A 15,795-nucleotide genomic window follows, 5' to 3' on the forward strand; every position below is an offset into this window, starting at 1 on the left:
ATGAGTCAATTTTTATAATGGTAGATAAAATCTTCATGGCTCCTCAGTGACTTTCATATTTTACATTAATTAAATGCCCTGGGAAGAGAGAGAGAGAGACAGATAGCAAGATACACAAACGCACACATACAGAAAGTGGGATGAGATTAACAGTGAGAGAAAGAGAAATTCAAAAGCCATCTGCTCTACTTATTGAGTAAGCAAAAGGATTCTTGGACCCCTTATATAGTCTCTTTCCATATGCCTAGGGTAGGATGATCATCTTAGTAAACTGGAGTCATTTCAAGATTTAAAAATTTGTATGTTTTTGAGACAGCATGGTCTCAAATGTAAACCAATTATTATGCTGAACTGTATAAAACTGTCATTTTTATAGGTCAAAAACTGTCAAATTCTAGCAATTGCTTATTGCTCAACTGTTCATATCATCTCTTATTCACTTTGTTGGTGAGGGAGTACCCCCCAAATAATACAAGATGATCAATCATATGACACTTAACACTGAAGGGAAGGAAGGTTGCTTGCCATGTAGGGCCACGAGGAGCTGTACTTGGGAGCACAGTGAACAAGCAGAGGCTGTGGAAGGCAGGCTTTAAAGTAATAAGATGAAGAGGTGCCCTTGGTTCTTGCAGGAGAATGTAACAGGGTTGTTTGAATAACCCACAAGCTGGCAGGGAACTCAGTCAGGCTGAGGTACAGTGCAGCTGCTAGCTAAGTCTGCTGATGGGAAGCATATCTGTTGAGAGGAAAGGAACTCACAGTTAATCCTTGGGACCCTTTGAAACCCGGTGACCTATGTCAAAGTAGCACATGCAATTTTTGATATTACAGTACATCAACCTAACTTCAACTGATAATTCAACTGGCAAAAACTTCAACTGGAAAAAAAAAGTTGATATGTTCCATTGTTGGAGAAAATTTAGTTGTGTTGTATTCATATCTTCAATATGGAGGCTTCCCAATCATAAGTTTTAGTATATGTGATTTTCTGATTAAGTGCTAAGATAGATGCTGCCAGTTGTCTACTCAATGTTGGTTCTTTCCTTCTTATTTACTAACTTTAACTTTATTCAGGCAACAATGTACTCAATTAAAAAACATGATGTCACAGGCTCCATTATAGTTGTGGTGACCATGTGACATAGCTTTGGCCAAGAAGATATTACCAGGAGGCTACTGGGTGGGAATTTCAGAAAAGCAATGCTTCCCTGATAAAATGTAACAGACTCACCTGCCACACATCTTTTGTTCTTAGGAACTTTGTCTTTTTCCTTTCTTGCTCCCTCATATGAAGATGCAATGTCTAGAAATGGAGAATTATGACCTTAAGAAGCATGTAACTTATACATATATATGAAAAATTTCAAGAATTAGTGTGGCATATGGGTGTACCTGAATTTAAATGTTGACTTCCAGTCATAGACGTAGATGGATAAACATGAAAACAATATGCAAATTCTTACTTTTCTCATTATTTGTCAATTTTCAAGTTTCCTGTAAAGTTTATATCTGAAAACATTTATTTAAGAATATTTATTGTTCCAAGCCTTTAGAGTATAAAAGTAAAACAAAACAAAAAACAAACATAGGGCATGCCCCTAATGAATTTCTAGTGAGGGATGCCACCACCTTAAAAAAAGAAAAGAAAAAGCAAAGTATTAGTAAGTATAAGGTATGACTGACAAATAGGAAGACAAGTGTTATTAATGGAGACAAAATGAGACAGTCAAGAAAACTGTGCTTCTTTCCTTCATCATCAGACTTTTCAAAGTAGTTATTTATACTTGTCTCCACTCTGCGCCTTACCACTCCCCTCACAATCCACTCTAATCTGTCTTCTCCCATCTTTACATCATCTAGGCATGAAAACAGCTCTTATTAAAGAGCACCAGTGATTTCCATATCACTAAAAACAATGTATATCTTTTGGTACCTTGTCTTAATTGCTTTTTCAACATGGTGTGACACAATTAAATTCTCCTCCTTTCTTGTAAAAAAACCCTTCCCTTTTAGTTTTCCTCCTTACCAGCTCATCTTTTTCTTTCATTGCATGTGAAAATTCCTCAGAGCTGAACCTGAGGTCTCTTTCTTTTTATTTTCTGTATTCTTGATGATGTTATCCATACCCATGAGGTCAATTAACATTTATATGTTAGTAATTCCAAATTTATATCTCTAGCCCAGATTTCACTTTTAATTTACAAACACAAATCCTAATATATTCGTGCAACAGCCTGACAATTTGTAGTTAAAATTGGACATTGTTTTTAACTTCCCAGCATCTGATTCCCTTTTTCTTTTCCTTTTTTTAATAATAATTTTTTATTATGTTATGTTAGTCACCATACGGTACCTCCCAAGTTTTTGATGTAAAGTTCCATGATTCGTTACTTGCGTATAACACCCAGTGCACCATGCAATATGTGCCCTCCTTAATACCCATCACTGGCCTATGAAGTGAATGTCCAGCCACTTTGGAAAACAGTGTGGAGGTCCCTTAAAAGGTTAAAAATTGAACTACCCTATGATCCAGCAATTGCACTACTGGGTATTTACCCCAAATATACAGACGTAGTGAAGAGAAGGGCTATATGCACCCCAATGTTCATAGCAGCATTGTCCACAATAGCTAAATTGTGGAAGGAGCCGACATGCCCTTCAACATTGATTCCCTTTTTCTTGTTTAAGAAAATTAAGAGGTATAATCCTTGTTCCACAGAGGAATTTCAAAATTCCAAATCCTTGATGTCCCACTTTTTCTTGTATTTAGATCATGGGGACATGACCTAGGATCCATCAATCATATGTACCTATCACAGACTGTAAATGGAGAACTAGTGGCATAATGAACTGAAATTTGTGAGACTTCCCCTCTGACCATGGGGTTGAGGGAAAAACGATCAAAGCCCTGGACCAGTAGTTGTGGTGCAGCTAGTGACAGGACTCTGTTCAGTGCTCATAGGGTTAGGGAAACAGTTACAGTGTTCACAGCTGGAGTCTCACTGGGCTAGTTCTATGGCATAATTTTGGGCACTGTCCCTGAATCTATATTTATGGATCTGGCTCTGTGCCAGAGTGATGATCTGTGATCTATGAGATGAGACATTTTTTCTTTTAAACTCTTTACTGAAATACAACACTTACACAGAAAAGTGAACAAACCCTAAGTAGACAGACTTCGTGAATGGCTGCAAACTAAGACAAACATGTAATCAGCACCTTTTGATACCTCCTTTATGCTCACCTCCTCCCACAGCTTCTCTTACAAAGGTAACCATAACCCTGACTTCTAAAACAAATTTTGAACTTTATATCAATGGTTTTAGACAATATACACTCCACTGTGTCTGGCTGGCTTCCTTTGCTTAACATTATGCTCTTGGGATTCAACCACATTTTGCATGTAGTTGTAGACTTACTCATTCTTACTGGTTTATATTTACCACAAGGTAATACACAATGTATTAATTAATTTTTCTATATACAAGCATTTGAGTAGTTGCCAAATGGGGGCTATTTCCATTATTATTTGCAATATGTTATGAACATTCTTGTATTTGTCTTTTGGTGAATGTATGCATTCAATTCAATTGGATGCATACCTATGAGTGGAATAGCTGGGGCACAGGGCTTATGAATGTTCAGTTTTACTAGATACCATCACACAGTTCTCTAAAGTGTAGCAACTACTTCTCTTGTAACAATTTATTCTTCTCTTACAGGGTATAAAAATCCCAGTTCTTCCATCTTCTTATCAATGCGTGGAATTCTCTGGCATTTACATTTTAGCCACTTTGGTAAGCATGTTATAGTGTAGAAGTAGTTATAATTTGCCTTTCTTTGATAAACAATTATTCATAGACTGGGTGGCATTTATTTCTCACAGTTCTGGGGGCTGAGAAGTCCAAGATCAAGGTTCTTGCAGATCTAGTGTTTGGAAAGGGTCTGCTTCCTGGCTTATAAATAGCTACCTTCTCCCTGTATTCTGACATAGCTGAGAGAGAGAAGCATGCTCTTTCTTGTCTCTTCTTATAAGGGTACTAATATTATCATGAGGGCTCCACCCTAATGACCTCATTACCTCCCACAGTCCCTATCTCCAAATACCATCACATTGAGGATCAGGGTTTCAACATATAAATTTGAGGGGAACATAAACATTTAGTCCATTGCAACAATAAAGTTGAGCACTTTTTCATGTGTGTATTTTTGATTTGGATAGTTTCTCTGTCTATTCAATTCTGTGACCATATGAGAGCTCTGCCTTTTTCCTTAATTTATAGGTCTTCTTTGCATATTCTGGATATACTGCTTTGTTAATATATGTATTGCCAATATTTATAGGAGTTTTTATATATTCTGAATATGACTCCTTTTTTTAAAAAAAATAAAATACCATTTATTCATAAATATAGCTCCATAAAGTTAAAAGCAGGGACAACCTCTTTTTGGAAAAGGTAATATAAGAAGGCAACATATCACTTATTTTACATTTTTTATATCTTGTCTCATTCTGTGGGTTACTTTTACCTTTTCACTCTCTTAATGGAGTCTTTCGATAAAGAAAAGTTCTGGAGAAGAGATTTTCCAAGTTATTATTCTGTATGTTCCATGCTTTTGGTGTCCTATTTAAGAAACAATTGCCTACTATGAGTTCATGTAGATATTTCCCCATGTTTTCTTCTAAAGATTTTTTCCCCAGTAACTTTGAGTTATATTCTATATGAGTCAGATAAAGCTTGTTTACTTTGCTTGCAATTAAGAATACTATTATTTATAATCACCTAGACATTCCAATGTCACCCCAAATTCATCCAGAATAAAACAGAATTTGTCCTACCCTCAAAAACTAGGTTACTGCTTGTATTCTCTGTCAAAGCATGTCAAAGTAGCTACAAAAGCCAGAAATCTGGGATTTCCTTGATATCTTCTTTTTCACTTACCACATTCAGTCTCTTTCCCTATTAATTACTATTGTTGTGTAATACATCAGTGGCTTAAAGCAACAAAAACTACTTATCTCTCACAATTTCTATGGTTCAAGAATTCAGTGTGACTTGGCTGGGCAATTCTGGCAGGTAGTGTCTCTTAAGCAGGATGTAGTCCAATGTCAGCTGACACTGCAGTGCTCTGAAGGCTTGACTGAGGCAGGAAGATCTATTCTGAAGTTTGCTTATACACGGGGTTGGCAAGTTGTTCCTGACTGTTGGTGTAAAGCCCCAATTCTCCTCTACATAGACCTCTCCAAAGGGCTGCTTGAGTATCCTCATGGCATAGTTGCTGGCTTTCCCCAGGTTGGATATCTACTACACCAAGGCAGAAGTTGCAATGCCTCGTTTGATCTAACCTTAGTAGTAACTGTCACTTCTGTAAATACTTTATTAGTCACACAGGTCAGTCTGATTCAATATGGAAGTTGCTTACACAAGAACATGAATAACAGGAGGTGAGGATCGCTGAGTACCATCTTGGAGGCTGGCTACAACAATCACCGGATTTTGTCCATTTTGTATGAGAAATATCTCTCAACTCTGCCACTGCTGTGGTCTAACGGACAATCATTTATCTCTTGTCTAATATGACATATCTTCTTTAAAATCCTTTACAAGTCTTCTCCTCACGAGGAGTCAGAGTGATTTTTCCAATAGATAAATCTGATCATATTAATCCTCTGCTTTAAATCATCAGTAGTAAAAATACTTATAATTTATAAAGATTATATTATAAAATATAAAGATTATATAATATAATCAGCATTATAAATACTTCCTAATAATTTAAAGAAAATATCTAAAGCCACTGAAAGACATATTGGGTTCCCCATGATTTGGCTCTGCTCCCTTGTATTTCTCCTTCTATTTACAATACTATTGCCTCACTAGTCCTCTCTCAGTTACTCCAATGCTTAGATACTTATTCAACTCTAATGCTTCTTCCTGGAACACTCTTCTCTCTCACCCCATTTCTCATTTGACTAACTCCTAATCACTCTTAGATGCCCATTTAAATACAAACTCTTAACTTTTTTTTTCCCCTAAGCTCCCACAATAAATTAGATCTTACTGTTATCCTGGGGTGCCTGGATGGTTCCGTCAGTTGAGCGTCCAACTCTTGATTTTGGCTCAGGTCATGATCTCAGGGTCCTGGGATGGAGCCTCATGTGGGCTCCATGCTCAGTGGAGAGTCTGCTTGAGGATTCTCCTTCTCCCTCCTTCTGCCCCTCTCCCTCCCTAAAATAAAATAAATAAGTCTTTTAAAAAAATTAGATCTTACTGCTATTCTTTATCACATCATGTGATTCTTTTCTACCATAGCTCTTAGTTTAGTATATTTAACTATTTAGGTAACTACTTGATTAGTGTCTATCTCTTCTACTAAAGTTCTGTAGGAATTGGAACCACATCTACTTTGCATTCCATAAGAAGGTGCCTAACTCACAGTAAGTCAATGCATATTCTTGAATAGCTTTGAATAAATGGATGAATAGATACATGGATGAATAGATGGGTGGGAGTGACTGAGTACCTAAAAGGGAAGTTGAGTAGAGAGCCTTAAATCTTGGGACATGATGAAGAAAAACAAGGCTGCAGATTTAGCTGGCCATATCTTTCCCCCAAGATAACTGGTTCCAGAATTTCTTGTATGGATATGTGTGTCTGGTAAATGGTGAAGGGGGTGATGGGAAAGTTGTATTCCAGCCAACAGGTGGAATCTGTAAAGCAGCTCATACTTTATATCATGGTTATTATTGAAGGAATGCCAGTTCATACATGCAAAAGAGTGACCACTCTGCAAACACATTTTGCCTTGTATATGTTATTGTTGATTGCCAGAAGCGATTTCAATTTAATTAAAGAAATGAACAGTTTTGATTCTCTTGCATTGTGTTTAACTACGGAAGTCCCTAGAAGACTTCCCTAGGAGACTTTCCTAGAAGTCTTTAAAACTGAAAGAGCTTCTGTCTGTTCTAATCTTTATACAATCAGAAGGAACCTAGATTCCATGTCAGCTTAATGCTCTACAGAATAAATGTCAATGATAGAAGTATTTTCAAACAGGGGCATAACATGAATTCTTTTTTTAAAAAAAATCCGTTTAGGGCTTCAAAAAAATGAGGGCATGAAATATTTTTAGTTGTCTTTATTTTTTATTTTAGTCCCAGTTCTTAATTCCACATACTATCTCAGTAACTTTGTTTCTTAGAAACACTAAGGAATAGCAACTCAAAGTCATAAACCAACTTGCTGAAAAGTAGTTGGAAACAAGATCTTAATACTAATACAAAGATGAAAATTACATATAGTCAATGAGTTTGGTATATTTATTTTTGTCAGTTTTGTGTGACAGAAAAATTGTGTATATGAAATACACAATATGTGTTAAAGACTACTCTTTTTGCTGCAGACTCTCAATTTCTGAATCTTATCTAATTTCTCTGCAGTATCATGCATAACTGATCACATGCTGATGCTTTTCTCTATTTGTTTAAACCAGATATCCATGCAGCCTGTCTGCAGTACTTAGAAAGAAGAGTAGCTACAGAGCTGTACTTGGCTCTATCAAGCAATTTCTTGGTGGAAAATGACGAGTTTAATTTTTCTCAACAGGGAATCATTCAGCCTTACTTCTTAGGGAAGAAAAGCAATGGAAGAAGGAGTTATAAACTGGAGAACACATAAAATTTTACTTCAATTTTATTCTACTTTGTAATAATAATCTTTTGCCTTTGTATAACAGACTGCCTATATCACTTTCATGTTTACGGAGATATATTTTGTGCTTTCTTATACAAGATTCTTTCTTGTTAAAAGTCTGTGTTTCTTATTCTTATGAAATTAGCTTAAATCTTTTCATTATCTACTTTTTTCTATGAGAACCTCAGCACACATTTATTGGTCTGTGCCACGAATAAATGTGCTCAATACTATTAAGAATTCACACATACACACACATATGCTTAAGAAAGAACATCTGCTCATAATCCAAAATCCAATGACAAGAAGAGGACAAGCACACAGACACCAATAACACTAGGGAAAATGTGGTAATGTGTGAAAGGATTCATAAAATGAAAATGCCAAAGAAGTTCTGAGTAGAACAGAAATTATCACTAGGATTCTTGAATTGCTTATTATACACTAGATAATTTGTACTTTATACACTAGGTTGAATATTTACCATTATTCTGTGAGACAACTTATTTTCATTTTACAGATGAAAAAAAAAGATTCTCAAAGTTCTTGGGTTCCCAGTCCCAAATCAAAATAAATAAATGGAAGATCTAGAATCAAAAAGCACGTCAAGAGCCTAGGTATTTGGCTATCATGGAAAAACTTCGCATGGATGCATCACTTGAATTAAGCCGAGCATTGAAGAAATCAATAGGATTTTGAATAGTCAAAGAAAGGGACGGAGGAAACCAACCACTTGAGCACAAGTATAAATCAGACCCCAGGCAGCTGGAATGGATATCTACAGGAGTGAGCCCAAGCATAATGGTGAGTTCTCAGCACAAAGCTGAGAGTTGATAGAGGAATATGAACTCAAACAGACAACTGAGAATAATGCCAAGAAGGAGGTAAAAATGAAGACTGGGCACTAAGTGCTAAGGACATTAAGGGGGTGGGGGCATGAACTAGTTTTCAGGGGGAGGAATGAAAGATGAGGATGGATAATACATCATGTCATTACATAAACTAACCTTGAAAAATTCCCATGTCTCTGTTTTTGACCCCACACTGAAAAATACCTTGATTTTGCCTTGTTTATCAGAGACTGAAAGTGGTCACCAGTATCTTCTTCTTCCTTATTATCTTCATTTTCCAGGACATATGATTTCTTTATCCATTTTCCTTGCAATTAGATAAAGCCGATGACTAAGTTCTGGCCAGTGACATGTGAGTGAGGGATGGTCAGCACTTCCAGGCCCAGTTTAAGGAAGCTGTTCTGCATCCACTTGATCAATGATGGTGTGGCACAGGTACCATCCACTGACCTATATTTCTTGTCAAGTGGGAAACACTGCACCCCCTGCCCTTTTTGTGGTAGTAAAACACTGGAATTGTGGGATTATTTACCTCTGCAGTTATCCCACCCTGATACTCTTTGCTGAATAATTTGGCATGATAACTACTATCTCTGACTTGGTCCCTATTTCTCTCCTGCTTGCTATTCCTGAGACTGAATAGTGCTGGAGAAATTATGCAACCCTACTGGATAATGCCTCAACTGGGCTCCCAGTGTTGCTGTGCAATCCTTCTGTGTGCTTCTAGGTCATGAACTGTTCTCATTCCTTTCATGGCCTATTTTGAAGAATCACCACTCTCCTTAAGATCCTTCTTGCTCTGGCTTTCAGCAAATGAATTAGCCTTCCCTTTAGTTAAGTGCTTATTCAGGAATTGTGTCCATGTTTTTGTTGTCCTTTTCTTATTAAGTAGTTCTTTATGTATTACGGATATAAGACCATTATGCATATAAAATTTAAAAAATGGCTAAAATTAAAAAGACTGACTATACCAAAAGTTGGCAATGACGTGGAGAAACTAGAACTCTTGTACACTCTTGATGGAAATGTAAAATGGTACAATCACTTTGTAAAACTTTGGGCAGTTTTTTAAAATTTTCAGCATTCGTGTAGTCTATAATCTAGACATTCCACTCCAAAGTAGTTATCCAAGGGTCACAGAGGAGATCCCCAGTAGTAGTACGGCTGAGAAGAGGCTTTATATAGAGGATTTTCTGTGGTTTTGTGGCAGGGGTGAGATGTAAATACTTTTCTCTATTTTCCTTATGAACTATTCATTAAGGTTAATGTGAGTGACTACTTACTGTGTGTAAGCTGTTTTTTTATGAAAAGACTGCTGATAATTGTATTATATAAGCAACATCTATTGATTACTTACCATGGTCCAAGTACTATGCCATCCACATTCACATATATTATCTTTTTCAAATCTTACAATTACCTTGAATAATAACTATTATTCCTCTTTTAGAAATGAGAAACAATGTAACTTGTACTATGACCAAAAGAAAACAAATAACACCTAAAAAGTTGCTGAGAATAACATACTGGGTGATCCTAACACCCTCTACCCTCCAATTAAAGATAAAGCTGCTTATTGTTATCTTTACTTGGAACTTGACCTTATTTTTATCTCAGTTTTTGACCTGTCAGTCTCAGGTTAGTATTAGTGGAAACTTACTTTGGGCTAGGCTTGAGGCAAAAAAAAAAAAAAAGCCTATGAGTGGGCTGAAAATAAGACATAGCACCTACATTCGATGCTTTAGAGGGGATGGAGAATAAAAAGATATTGCCTGGATGTCTATAGTGAAGATCAAGGTCCAAAGAAACACAGAAGAAAAGTACTGATGGTGTGATAAAGGAGTCTTCCAGAGGAAGTGACACTTCACCTGGGTCTTAAAAGATATGCAGGTATTGTAGAAAAAGTAGGGGAAAGTGGCCCTGAGTCACTTCTGGCAGAGGGGCTGATGGTACAAAGGTACTGAAATTAAAAATCACAAAGTCATTAGAGAATAGTGGGTAGTTCAGAATGGCTGGAGCCTGGAACAGAGATTTCAATACATGGTGCATGGCAATAAATATGGGAAATGGTACAGAGGACACCAACTCCTAGGAAGCTACTCTCATGTTTAGCAGCCAACTGGACCTAAACCAGACTCAGTCCCCCGCACTCTACAGGAATTTTATAACCATATTTCCTTCTTAGACATACAACATGGAGCTCAGTACTCTGATTTTCATTTATTTTTACATATACTCAGTTTAAATCAGAGTACAAAGAACAGATTACTTCGTGGCACAGAGCTTCTCAGGTAGCCAACTATTGATAAGATACCCTGATATTGCCCTCAGTTTTGTAGGTTCTTTAATGTGATTTGATCACCTTCCCCACAGATGAGAAGGCACAAGAGCCCCTGGTGGACTGCCTCACATTAGCAAAACTTACAACCAAACTGGCAAATTAGATGCCCATTTATTCATTAATAACACAGGAATGCCTCTCCATTGGCCAGAATATTAGAACTGGGCATTCTCAGTAACAGGAATGGCATTTAGTGAAGAACTACTCCATACAGCAGTGAGCACTTACATTATTTCAATTAGTTACCAACACAATTTTGTAATGTAGTTCTTACTTTATCCCAATTTTACAGATGAGGAATTCAAATGAAAAACATTATATGATCTTCCTTGTTCTCACAGCTATTGAGTCTTGAAGCTAAGACCCAAACCTAAGATTCTTTGATTTCTATCCCATACAATGGATAGAGTGCACCCACACGGGCTGAGAAAAAATGATGATGATCTAATTATTTTAATTATAATTTATTAGATGCTTACTTTCAGCCAGGTGCTTTTACATGCATTATCTTATGTAAGCTTCACAACACCTCTATTAGGTGGGAAACTACTTTCATTTTAGAAGTGAGGAGACAGATGTTCAGAAAGCTTAAGTAACTTTTCCAACCTTTCAACCTGGTTAAGTGGAGGGGCAAGTATTCAAACCAGGACTTTCTGCACACAAAGTTCTTTCCACTGCTAGTCAAATAAGAATACCTGATAAATGAGAATCAGAGTGGACAGAATTTGTTAATTGAGAGAATATTCCATCTAGACTAGGGTAGAGGACAGAAAATCATTGAAATTGCCCTAGTAGGGACTGGTCATATCTTTAAAACTTGATGTAGCAGACTGAACAGTTTATACTATCAGTTTTTGCTTTTATTAAGAAGTCTTATTAATCACAAAGAGCTCCCGTCACCATCTTTATTCATTGTAGGCAATATACAGTATAATTTTCAGTTTATATATCTCTTTTTTTTCTCAGGAGAAATTTTAGGGATGACAAAGAAGCAAATTATCTCCAACCTGAGCAAAAACTTAATTACTTTTTGATAACATCCTAGAGCAATTTTTCTTTGCTAATTGGTAGTATATCTGTTTAACGCCCTGATCAGTGAAATTATGTTCTAGCCTAAAAAATGGATATATGTGTGATAGTTTTACAAACTTAAAACCTTTAAGCACTCTTGGGACCAGATCAATAAACTTTGACATTTCTTTCTAGCTCCTCGACTAACAATCTTATCAAGACAGTGCTTTTTGTGTTGTGTGTGTGTGTGTGTGGCATTTTTTTTTCTATTAAGGCTTTTTGCAGAAGCAAGATTTACACTAGCTTCCTTTGAAGTTAGTACCTGTATGACAAGTTTGAAATAAAGCTAGACGTCTGCTCAAAATCAATACATCTGAGAAACTTCCTTCAACATTCTTTTGTCTCTTGAATTCAACTCCTTGAGAAAGTTTTGTTTCTTTTTTTTTTTTAAGATTTTATTTATTTATTTGACTGAGAGATGAGAGAGCCAGAAAGCACAAACGAGAAGAATGGCAGAGGGAGAGGGAGAAGCAAGTTCCCCACTGAGCAGGGAACTGGATGCAGGACTCGATCCCAGGACCCTGAAATCATGACCTGAGCCAAAGGCAAACGCTCAACCAACTGAGCCACCCAGGCACCCTGAAAGTTTTGTTTCTTTCCACTGTAGCTCAATTATCTGGTGTGAGGTTTGGTACAAGTGAACATGTTTTCTAAAGGTTAGCTGAACAGATAAATATTTGAATGAATTTACCAACTATGGACTTGGCTTCATTTTTACAAGGCTTATTTTTTGGAAAGATATCCCTGATAAAGGAAATTCGTGTATAGGGACCCACAAAATGGAGGCTGCTCCAGTGGCGCAGATCACACCCCAAATCTCAACCAAAGTTAGCACAAACTTAGGGGAAACACTTCTCTCCCTAGGAAACCTAACATACCAATCGCAATCCTCCTACTCAGCTTTAGGGAGCTCACCTTACTATAGAAAACAGGATCTCCTAGCCAATCCTGCTTTGTGTCTGTACTGCCTCTTCTAACATTCTATAAAACTTGCTCTTGCCCAAAATCTCACAGGAAGAGTGCTTCACTACTTGTGAGGCACTGTACTCCTCCAGTCCATGGATTGTTTTCCCTTACATAAAGGACAGCAAACTTTGGGACCTCCTCTCCAGATTTCTCAGGCCTGTCCGGTCTTACTGGCTTGGAGTTTTCAGTATTTCCTCACCTGCCTGGGGCAATTCCCTCTCCCTCCACCCAGTTAATTCACATCATATTCAAGGATAGTTTCTAAACCTCCTTCTCCTATGCACAAGGATTTTTGTTTTTTTGTTTTTCTTAAATTTGAAAAGGATGGTGGACATTTATTTAGGCAACTTAGAGAATATTTAAAACAAAAGAGAAAAAAATAAAACAAAAGAGAAGTAGATAGAAGGTTAAGAAAAGGTCACTATAGTTAGTAAGAAGAGTCTGACTCACTGAAAAAAAAAAAGCCATTAACTGACAAAAACAATCAGAAGAAAAATAATGAGAACATTTTGGGTGTCTGGCCAAACCAATACCAAAGCTGCAAGTGATGAGAATGGGAAATTAGTCAGAAAAGACTACAGGCACGCATCTGAGATACTCTGGTTCAGTTCCAGACCACACAAAAAATTGACTATCATAAAGAAGCGAGTCATGAATTTTTTGTTTTCCTAGTACATATAAAAGTTACGCTATACTGTAGTTTATTAAGTATGAAACAGTATTATGTCTTAAAAAAAACAATGTACATACCTTATTTAAAACATATTTTATTGATAAAAAAAGGCCCACCATCATCTAAGTGAGCCAGTCAACCCTTTGGCTGGTAGAGGATCTTGTCTGGATGTTGGTGGCTGCTGACCGACTAGGGTAGTAGTTGCTGAAGGTTGGGGTGGTTGTGGCAATTTCCTAAAATAAGACAATGAAGTCTGCTGCATCATTTGACTCTATCATTTGACTTCATGAACTATTTCTCTGTAACATGCCATACTGCTTCATAGCATTTTCCCCTCAGTAGAACTTCTTCCAGAATTGAGTCAGTCTTCTCAAACTCTGCCACTGCTTTATCTATCAACTAAGTTTATGTATATTCTAAGTCTTTTGTTGTCAACATTTTTCATAGCTTCTTCAGGAGGCATAGATTCCATCTCATGAAACCACTTTCTTTGCTCATCCATGAAAAGCAACTCTTCCTCTACTCAAGTTTTATCACGAGATTGAACAATTCAGTCATATCTTCAGGCTCCACTTCTAATTCTAGTTCTCTTGCTGTTTCCTCCACATCTGCACTGGTTAGGATTTTCATTTTCGCTTTGGTTTTCTAAGGATGTATTTCTAGTGCTGTATGACTTTAGCCACTTAGAAGGTTAACAAGGAATTCCCTGGACTTTCAGCACCTTCTATAAGAGAGGATAGCTGATTCTTAGTTGTGTTGATGTGGTCACTACCTAGCCTGGTCTATAGATTTGTGTTCAATGCACAATAGCACCGTAGCTGCCTGGAGATCTGGGAGGTTGCTCAGTGGCTCTCACAGAGCTTGATGGTGACATAAAAATCTGAATTGCAGATGGAAACCCTGAGAATAGAAGAGCCTAGACCTGGTTGGGAACTTGGCCACCCTCTGAGGTCCTGCAGGTGGACATAAATGTGTGACGCAAGTGGGCACAAGACAATAGAAAGCGATGTGATTAGCAATTAACTAGAAAGCATATTTCACTAAAAATCTTCAAATTCTTCTTTCTTTCCCTCTCTCCTTTGAACTCAATGCCTGAAAACTGCACAGGCAGTCCTAAGTCTCAGTTTTGAGATCTCTGGTGGCCAATAAACTTCTACCCTGCATGATGATTTTTGATCTCAGATGCCTGGTCCAGTGCCTGGCACATTGTAATACTTAACTAAGGAAGCTATTTTTGCTACTGTTGCTTACTGGTTTTTATTGCCTCTTGTTTGAAAAGGTATTTAAACTGGTCAAATGTTAAATATTACTAGGATGACTATTATAAGCAATGCTGGATATTTAGAGTCAAACATATATAAACATTTGTTAGGTTAAAATGGTACATACAGAATACAGAAATACACCAAAAATTATAGAGAAAAATGCACACAGATACACAAAGTGAGCATGCCTACATCAAGAAACACAACACCATCAGCATTTTGGAAGCACCAGGCCACCTCATGCTCATTTCTAAGGATGATGCTTAACATCAGTTAACAGTGTCTGCCTCCTAGAATGATCAGTGTAGAATCAAATTATTTTACTTATCTCCTCCATCAGACTGTGAAGAACTTTAGTCAGGGACTAGTTCTTTCTCTCCTTTTTATCCACATTATCATTTCAATGGCTTATAGGGTCATCTTAAAGTCCCCAGACCCCAGACATCTACCTAATGAGAAGCCACAGAAAAATCCCATTTCCAGGTCACATCTCAGTTTCTGATTTTATATATCAGATTTAGCTCTTTAGATGTACTAAGAGCTCTCAGAAAAGAGGCATATTCTAAATACAGTCTCTCTGGTTGAACATTAAAAACTGGCATAGAGGATGGTGAAAGCAAAAGGGGTTAATTAGCCATTTTGTGTACATTAGATAACACAGCCTCTTGCAGTTCAATGACCAATATCAGACGTTCTCTAGAAATGTGTTTGATGGAAATTCCCACTTACTCTTGTTTAAGTGGGTTGATACAACTTCGGTAAGCAAGTTGCAACACTGGGGAGAAAAAGGAGACAAGTACCAGCAAAGAAATTAAACTCAAGTGCTTTCTGGTACACCAAATAGCCATGGGAAACTCAGGGCACAATTGGAGGTTTCTGGCAAGCAGCCCCTCTATTCAGTTTCCTGTCCTTCTTGAACCAGATTATAGCACAA

At 37.1% G+C, this 15,795-nt stretch overlaps 1 long non-coding RNA gene across 2 annotated transcripts in view; it reads right to left on the reverse strand.

Moving 5' to 3' along the window:
- LOC103675366 overlaps positions 1-6,121 on the reverse strand; it is a 36,417-nt gene extending 30,296 nt beyond the window's left edge. The window contains exons 1-3 of one of the 2 annotated variants that reach the window (XR_005835008.1): positions 6,064-6,120; positions 1,393-1,509; positions 1,232-1,303 (exon numbers count right to left, since the gene is read on the reverse strand). This is a non-coding gene — a long non-coding RNA (uncharacterized LOC103675366). Of the gene's footprint in view, positions 1-1,231; positions 1,304-1,392; positions 1,510-6,063 lie in introns of both variants that reach the window. The other variant, XR_571829.2, reaches the window with a different exon arrangement.
- Positions 6,122-15,795: the final 9,674 nt, after the last annotated feature.

This window comes from Ursus maritimus, unplaced genomic scaffold, assembly GCF_017311325.1.
Source record: "Ursus maritimus isolate PB19 unplaced genomic scaffold, ASM1731132v1 scaffold_16, whole genome shotgun sequence".
NCBI lineage: Eukaryota > Metazoa > Chordata > Mammalia > Carnivora > Ursidae > Ursus > Ursus maritimus.